Below are 9,593 nucleotides of genomic sequence, written 5' to 3'. Positions count from 1 at the left end.
TCACCTATGTGAAAAGACATGATTAAGATTAGGATTTTGGCCATTTTTGAATTTATCATTTCTCCTAATGTTATTTTTTAAAACTATGATGTGTTATAATAATGGTGCTAAAGAGTAAGATTTAGATATTTTGATCTTATGTAACAGTTCTTCAAGTACATAATTAGAATACTCAACTTTTGGGATTTGTGGGTTAAAACGTTTTCCTTTGTGACTGATAAACAAATACCTTTAGTAAGTAATCCTGATTGAAAAAATATGTTCTTCTTTTTCCAAATAATCACACCATTTACTAGAATGTTCTGGAAAACTACTGAGTGAGGTGGAATGGCCTTTTGAAGATGCCCATAGTCACAGCTTCATCTCTGTAGCTGGTGAACATGATTTGTTACAAGGCAAAGGGACTTTGGAGATACATGTCAGGTTATTTTTAATTTTTTCTAATTGTTTTCATTGGTATTTGATGGCAGTTCACAATGACAGTCTCGTGGGGAGTTGGTGATGTGCATAACAGGTGATTCTAGGATTTCTGGATGGCTCCGTTCCAATCACATGATCTCGTAACAGCAATTATTTTTCTCCTGCAGAGGCAAAAGAGATGATTCAGGAGGAGAAGCCTTGGAGATTCAAAGTATAAGAAGACACTGCACATCTGCTGGTTCAGAGGTGAGGGAAGAAGTCTGATCAGAAAGGCAGGCAATGGGAGTCTCCCTAATAGCTGGAAAGGAAACAGAGATCTTTTCCTGGGTCTAAATTTATTTATCTTATTATTATTATTATTGGTGGTGGTAGTAGTAGTAGTAGTAGTAGTAGTAGTAGTAGTATTTGCTTGTAATACAGAATTATATGGATTCTGAGAAATTAATACATATACATACTGCATCTTGATCATTTTACATCTCTTTCTCTCCTCTTCCCAAGATCCCTTTCTCATCTCCGCAAAGACTACTTCCCTTTTTCTTATCATAGTTCTTTTTATTTTGCTCTTTAAATTATTTACATTTGGGTTTTTCATATAAGAGAAACCATGCAATATTTAATCTTCTATATTTGATTTATTTGGCATACCCTTATGGTCTCAAGATCCATGCATTTTCATTAAAAAAAATCCTCAAATTTATCCTTCTTAATGGCTGGAATATCTACATCTCTATCTACATTTTACATTTTCTTCATCCATTCATCTGTTGGTGAGCATACCTCATCGATAATTTAGCTATTATTAATTTGTGCTGCTGTAATGTGACTCTGCATTGGTATGCATTGCACTATAATGTGTTTGCTTTAAATTTTTTAGAAATATGCCCAGAAGGGGTATATAATCATCAAATAGATTTTCTATTTTTAATTATCAAAGAATCTCCATCTTAATTTCCGTAGTGGCTGTACTAATTCACAGTCCCATGAAAAATATAGGAGGGTTTCTTTTTCCAGCACAACATTGTCAGCATTTTTTGAGTTGCACAAAAAATTATATCATGAATCAGTGAATTGAGTTATATCAACTAAAATGCAAATAAATTGAAAACAAGAAAAAGATATAGGTAACAGGGTGATAGATTTTTGGCAAAAGAAAAGGGAACAAGTGATGGAGGGAGTGGGGAAGAGTGGAGGTGAAAATAATGAAAAAAGAATTAAGATATTTTATTGACATGTACCAACTCTCCATGATGAATGTAATCATTATATATTAGGAACATGTACTATTGAAAATAAAAGTTAAAAAACAATAATGTAAAGTACTTAAGAACAGTCTTCTGCACAGCATAGGAAACAACAAACAGAATGAAGACAGAACTAGAGATAGATAGGAGGGCAGAGATTGAAAGATGGAGAGAGAGAATTTGAAAATATGTGTATTGAAGACAAACTGAATCTCTGTAAGCTACACTATGTGAGTTTAAGTGAATCTTAAGCCTTTTTCATTTTCTTCTCTTCTCTTCTTCTCCCACTCCTTCTCCTCCTCCTCCTTCCTTCTTCCTCTCTCTCTCCCTTCCTCTCTCTCTCTCCTTTTCTCTCTCTCTCCTTTCCCCTCTCTCTCTCTCTCCCTCTGCCTTCCTCTCTTCTCCCAGAGTAAACTGTGGGAAATTAAATGCTGATCTTGTCAGGATAAAGGAATGCAGTGGTAACCCAGCCCTCTTCTAATAACCTGGGCCCTTCCAGAATATTTTTTGTTTAAAAAAAATTAAACATATAAAGAAAAATTATAAAAATGAATTCTCTCCAGCACATTGAACTTCATGCTTCATCTACCATTTGACACAGTGATCTCTACCATTAGTGTATATTTATGCATAAATGCACTTATTTTGTATGTATCACTGATGATATGAGCTCATGGCTATGTTATCTCTCTTTCTGTGGGTATCTAGGCTTGGTCCTTCACTTTGAGTTTGTCCAATAACAAGATGAGAGACTCACTTCTTTAATGACTATTTTTCCTTTCTGGAGTCCATCCTTATGTAATAACTTATGTGTTAAACATATAAACTAAGAGAAAATATTCTATCTGGTTGGAAATCTGTGATTTTTTTTCTCTGTACTACAATATACATGTAAATGGTGCAAATTATTAATATTACCAATGTATCACAGGGCACTCAAAGTTATATTACTGTGCTTATTTCATGTACAACTCTCTCTAGCTGTGTAATCCTTTCCATCTCAATGTCCTGAATCAATTGAAAGCATTTACCTTTTATGGTCATTTTGAGTTTGGGAAAGATTCAGAAGTCACAGGATGCCAGAAGTGAGTAAAATGGACAAGACACATCACAATGATTATGCAAGCCTGATTTCCCTTAGATGGCATGTGGCAACAACCTTCACCATATTTTTTTTAATCACATCTTAGAAAGCCACCCTCAAAAGGCACTTCCAGAACTACTTCAGAAAGTGCCAAGAGCAATATGATAAGTGTGTTTGAAGTGAGGGGGAATACTTTAAGGGTGATTAATGGCCAGATGGCTTTCACTGGAATAATTTCTTTCTTATTTAAACATGTACCATATATGTTGATAATCCCTTATATTATGAAAAGCAAATAATTTGAGTTTCCTTCCTGATTTGAGGTTAAATATTATGTTGATGCTATATGTACCTTAAGTCTTAACAGAATGTTCATTTTGCCAAATATATATTGACATTCAAACTTTTCAGCAGCACAGTGAGCAACATTTTGTCCCTTAGTGTGTGTTTGCTACAAAATGAGTCCTTCATTGTGAACACGTGGTTCATGCACATGACCGGACTTAATTCTACTCACATCTCTTTCCGCTCCCTCTTCCCCTCCATTTTTGATCCCCTTCCCAGTTTCAGATCTATTTTACTTTATTTTGCTCTTTCTTCATATCTTGGGTTTCTCATATAATAGGAAATATGTGTTATTTAAACTTGTGTGTCTGATTTATTTCACTTTCTATTCTATTTTCTAAATTGTCTATTTTGCTACAAATGCCTGAAATCTATTTTTCTTTATAGCAGAGCAGTAAATTTGTAAAATCAAGTTTACTTTTCTACATATTAGGGTGCGGTTATGGAGGAAAGATGATCCAAAACTTTGATGTGCATTCCAATTAAATGTACAAATTACATCATTGACCTGAAAAGGAAAGAGTCGCATTATGTAAATGTGCATATGTGTGTTTTGCTAGTTTTAACTGAGTTCTTTCTCAACTGAGCTATTTCCAATCTGACCTCATTGATTAAAAAGCCTACTGTAGGATATGAAGTGGAAGTTTTTATCAGACCAATGAAGTCTTTCATTGTGAAGATAACATTGCATATCAGAAACACGAAAAAAAAAAGAGGGAATTGGTGAAAATGAGTGAGAAACAAGATAAATTTCTTCACTGCCCTGTTCCAGGAACTGATATGTATGAACTCTAAAATATCGGAAAATAGTTAAAGGAATATCATTTTTGTAGTGACTAAATAGCAGGCAACCTAACAGAATTTTGATGTACTTCAGCTCTTATCTTGGATAGAAAGTGTTTTATGTGACATAATTGAGCCCTAGCAAATTATTTCTTCAAAAGAAGGAAGCAATTATATTAACTAAATCAATGCAGAATAAAAATGTGCAAAAGCATTAAGTGGGGAAATTTGAGACATCTTTCCTTCTAGCCTTTGATACAGAAATTCCAATGAAATAGGTAAAAAATTTGGAAAAACAATTTTATCTTGTCATGTATTAAAACCACATTATAATGCTAAAAATATTGATTTTTAGGAAGATACTGAACCATTTTTAGGACTCTTTAATCTGTAAATTTCCCATGCATTTTTTTCTTGCTTTTACATCCATTAGAAATGAAATTTTAGGATTTCAAAATAAAAGACCATCACTTCATGCTCAGGTCTTAAGTTATTGTACTACCTGTACCAAATGCAAATAATTTCAAGTAATTGTCTATCTTGTGTCATAAAAAAGTCAATATGCCATTTCCTGTCATGGAAACTGTCTTATGGACAACATATCACACTTGGTAACATTTTTAAATGCACTGTGCTAGCAGAGGCCCTGGTTAAATACACTATCTAAAAGATAATGACATCATTATTTGTTCTCTCCACCACCTTTCCAACAAAAAATAGTAATTTCAGTTGCAGTAATGCTGTTCAATCTATATGTCTGTGTGTGTGTGTTTGTGTGTGTGCAAATATGTTAATGATAGCTGGTGAAGCATCCATATGAGTCTATGTTCTCTTGGGGGGGCCTTTCTTTTGATGATATGAATATTTTCAAAGTGGTTTGTACATGTAAACAAATAGGGTCATTACCATTTAATACAAAATTAATTGCTTTTATATTGTCTTGTATTGCAAATTTTTATACTAAATTTCCAATCAAATAGCACTACAGCAATGTGATTTCTGACTGTCTTCATTTTAGAGCATATTAATTGGATCAATGTTTAAATTTTCATAAGGCTAGTATCTCCCTGCACATCTCAGGAATCTTTTAAAAGATTTCTCAGATTAGCATATCATGTTGAGTTTTTAGAGAGACATGTGAAATTGTGAAATTGATCTCTGGATATTTTTGGGAAGAGATTTGTCTTGCAGTCTGCTATGTAAATATAGACAAAAAGATGAAATATGAAGACTTCATACCAATTCTTTCATAAAAACTTGAAAACATCTTCTTTCATTTAAATTAACACATTCCTGGACACAAAGTACAATTTATAGTCATGCATTCTCTTCCTTATCTTTGCTAAAGAAAAGAGGAACAATTCATTGACAGTATATTTAAAGTTTCCCTGGAGTTTTGATATCAATTTCCAGTGTCTCCATGTCTTGGTTATCAGTTACTCCAGGTATGAGAGCCACATTTATATTTTAGATGCTGCAAAATCTGACTTCTGAACTCTGAGCTACTGTCAGGCAGGCCATAGCCTACAAAGAATTCAATACAGTAATAGTTTCAGAAAAGAGCAATGCTCTTCACAATTACTATGAAAAACAGATTAGATTTAAAATTTAATCTACAGGGATCCCATTTCAATTTTCTCTTTGTACTTCTCTCACATGGATTCTGAGATGGAGCTACCCTTACTGCTCTATTTGGCAGGATATTCACTTGATACATTTAACCTGCTCCTCTAGCAGTATTTTGATAGTTTTATAAGAAAGAAAAAGTTATCTAATCTTGTTTATCCATCCACACATTGAGTTTTAATAGGCTGAGGAAAACCTGCACATCCCCCGCCCACAGCAAGGGATCCTGAGAAGATAAAATTCTTTGGGTCTTGAGAACCTGAATTTGATTTGTGTGTTTTTGGCATCAGTAAATCATAGTTTTGTTAGGACCAGCTTAAATTTCTGAATTTCCTAATACTCATTATTAAAATGGAGATACTATTCTCTTCACATACTAGTCATAATAAGAGTAGCAATATGAATTCTAATACAGTATGCTCGACATTATCCTAAGCATATTTAAAACTTGCAGATGGCAATGTAGGCACATAAAATTATTCCAACTTTACAGGGAGTCGATTGAAGCTCAGAAAAATAAATTGCTGAATTCACAGAGCCAAGAAATGGCATCTGTGAGGGTTGAACCCTGGCGTTCTGACTGTTGTATTCTGCCCTTCATCACTGAGTGATCCCACATACCAAGATTAGTGTATATGATCAGTGAATACCAGATTCTATTTTATCTTGCCTGTGATCAAATGCCAATAAACAGATTTAGACTTAAGATGTGTATATAGGTTCTTGTCTCCATATTACAATAAGTTGTCTTTTATTGAAGACACTCAACATTCTGTGGTGGCTATTGGTTTGTTGTCTGGCTATCATTCATTTTTGATTGATAATTATATTTTTATTTCATCTATGTTAGAAATCCTTGCAGCTTTTGACATTTTATCTGATATCCTTTGAGCTTTGAACATATTTTAAAGCTTCCATAAAAACTCACCTGGTTTTTTTCCTATCTGTACTAGATATGTGGCAGAAACACACTACTTAACCTCCATACCATATGGCTTCTCCTTTAAAAAGTCATTACTACTCACATTGTGCTCTTAATGTTCTCATTTGTTCTCCACTAACTTGTGTCCATACATGACTCATTATCACTGAATTCTTTAGTAGGAATTTATAGCTTAAGCTCTCATTGCAATGAGCTTCCTTCTCTGAGTTTCATATTTGATTCTGAATACAGGAATCCTTTTATCATGACATATGCTGCTTTCTGATCTGTTTCCCGCCTCAATATCTGACCTCATTATGAACAGTGTGGAGAGTGTCATGCTCATTGCTGCTCCCAGGTTGGGTCAGACTTCATCAAAACTTGCATCCTATTGATTTCCTGGTCCTAGTGCTCTTCTCTTATATATAATTTAATTCTCATATTCATACCCTTCATGATTCTGGCCAGCTTTCTATCATAATGCAATATTTTATTTATATTACTCATAATAAAAAGACATATATCCTTATTTGCTCAACTGTTCATATTTACCTCCACAAAATAGAATTTAGAAATCAAGAAAGCAAAACCAATTAACTTTCTCTCATGGCTATCCTGAATCAATACTGGAGTGTCTAGCATATAATAGAACTCTACTAAATATTTATTGAATGGATTAAACAGGAAAATTTCTTCATACCAACATGCTTATGCTTTATTATTTTTAAATACATACATATTTTCTCAAAGCCTAAAAACCGTATATCTTTAATTACTAAGACAAATATTCTAGTGAGGTCGAAAGTTTTACTACTGTGTTAGGCTCCTTGTACTTAACAAATACCAATTTTGCCTGTCAATATTGTCATATAAACTTGAAAGGTTACTTCCCACATAACTGTAGAAAGGTCTACTTGGAATTCCCTGAAATAGAAAGCAAATGATATTTGTGCAGATGTGTGTTTTCTCATGTCAAAATTCATAGTTTTCATGAGATTGACAAAGATTTGAATATGAGGCTATAAAATTTTAATAGCTGTCTTATATAGTGAAAGTTTCTTTACCATAATTTTAGTTATAAAATTATTTCCAGAATTCATAGAGGCTAGTGTAATTAGTTGTTTGGTTTATTTAGATTTTTAACTCAACCAATGATAATTTTATTCAATAGGCTCTTTGTACAAGTATGAAGTAGGAAATGAAAATCATGCAGTAGAGGTGAGTTTATCATCCATGAATGGACAATCTACCTTCTGTATCTTCTACTAGAGAATTTCTTGCTAAATGGATTTTTATAATCTATATACACTATTATTCAGTATATATCATTACCAATAAAAAATGGAAAAATTATTCATTATAAAGATTGGTCAAACCGAATTGGCTACCTTAAGAAATCAAGCCTCATATTTGCTGCAGAGCCAGAGGAGGAGGGGAGAGCCCTGGAGGACACCAACATGAACAAATTGAAATCATCACAGAAGGATAAAGTTCAACAGTTTATGATCTTCACACAATCTAGTGAAAAAACTGCAGTAAGTTGTCTTTTTCAAAATGACTGGAAGTTAGATGTTGCAACAGATAATTTTTTCCAAAATCCTAAACTGTATGTGCGAGAGAGTTTAAAAGGATCATTAGACAGGAAGAATTTAGAACAACTATACAATAGATACAAAGATCCTCACGATGAAAATAAAATTGGGGTAGATGGTATACAGCAATTCTGTGATGACCTGGCACTTGATCCGGCCAGCATTAGTGTTTTGATCATTGCATGGAAGTTCAGAGCAGCAACACAGTGTGAGTTCTCCAAGCAGGAGTTCATGGACAGCATGACAGAATTAGGATGTGACAGCATAGCAAAGCTAAAGGCTCAAATAACCAAGATGGAAAAAGAATTGAAAGAACCAGGATGATTTAAGGATTTTTTACCAGTTTACTTTTGATTTTGCAAAGAATCCAGGACAAAAAGAATTAGATCTAGAAATGGCCATCCCCTACTGGAACTTAGTGGTTCATGGAAGATTTAAATTCTTAGACTTATGGAGTAAATTTTTGTTGGAACATCATAAATGGTCAATACCAAAAGATAGTTGGAATCTTCTTTAGACTTCAGTGGAGCAGATCATGTGTCTAATCGTGATGGAGGATCATGGCCTGTTCTCATTGATGACTTTGTGGAATTTGCACACCCCCAAATTACTGGGGCAAAATGTACAATAGTGTAGCACTAAAAGAACCTTCTAGAATGTACATAGTCTCTACAATAAACACACTGGAAAACTACACAGTCAGTTACTGCTGGCTGGACTGAACTGAAGATCAATCCTCACTATTCAGACTAAGAGTTGAGACAAAACCTTAAGGACACATTTTGGACCACATCATATTTCATTCTTCTAATGGTGGTTTGGGCTTGTCTTCTAGTCTGGGCTGCTCTAAACATTTATAATTCCAACATTGTGGATTTCATCTTAATATCTGTGGACCATCCTAGTTTATCCTACCATAAGTCTTAGAAGCTTTCTGGTGATTATTTTGAGGTTTCCATTCTTGCATAAAGCACAATGCTGTCTTCATCAGAAAACAGTTTGACATAATAACTAAACATAATGAACGTCACAAACAATTTATAAAAACTTCTTCAATATATGCTTTGGGCAAGTTGCAAAGACTATGCTGATAGTACTTCCAATGAGGGCGATATATAAGTGTGTGGGATCTGGAATGGTGTTTTGGTTTGGAAGGATTTTTTTTTTCCTGGCAAATCACATGTATTGTTGACGTAAGTAGAATATCTGATGAGAGAAATGTCAAAACAACCATTGTGGAAATTTTTTAGGATAACTTGGTGCCTACTTAAAAAGTGTATTGTGTTTTAGACCCTCAGTTTCAAAAAGGTTCCACAGAAATAGTCTGCACTCACCAATGGTACTACAGGGAGCTTTTATTTAGCATATGTCTGTGGAATGTTAGTCTTCTCTTGTCTACATTATGCACCACGTAATTGGATTTCATTATGCTTTTGAAATACTCATGCCTATTAAATAAGTTAAACTATTTAATTTGTTTTGAATGTTTTTAATTGCTATACAATACAATATCCTAAATTTAGGCATGAGGGTTTATTATTTATTTATTTATTTATTTTTCCTTTTTGGTCATCCCG

General features: G+C 33.6%; 1 pseudogene; it reads left to right on the top strand.

The window, feature by feature from the left end:
- Positions 1-7,881: 7,881 nt before the first annotated feature.
- On the top strand, positions 7,882-8,652 carry LOC101715935 (DCN1-like protein 1 pseudogene; annotated as a pseudogene).
- The last annotated feature ends 941 nt before the right edge of the window (positions 8,653-9,593 follow it).

This window comes from Heterocephalus glaber, unplaced genomic scaffold, assembly GCF_053883595.1.
Source record: "Heterocephalus glaber isolate CG9 unplaced genomic scaffold, H.glaber_assembly_v1.0 deba00001428, whole genome shotgun sequence".
Lineage (NCBI taxonomy): Eukaryota > Metazoa > Chordata > Mammalia > Rodentia > Bathyergidae > Heterocephalus > Heterocephalus glaber.
Note: the sequence above shows the minus strand (reverse complement) of the source record. Positions and strands in the feature narration are given on the sequence as shown.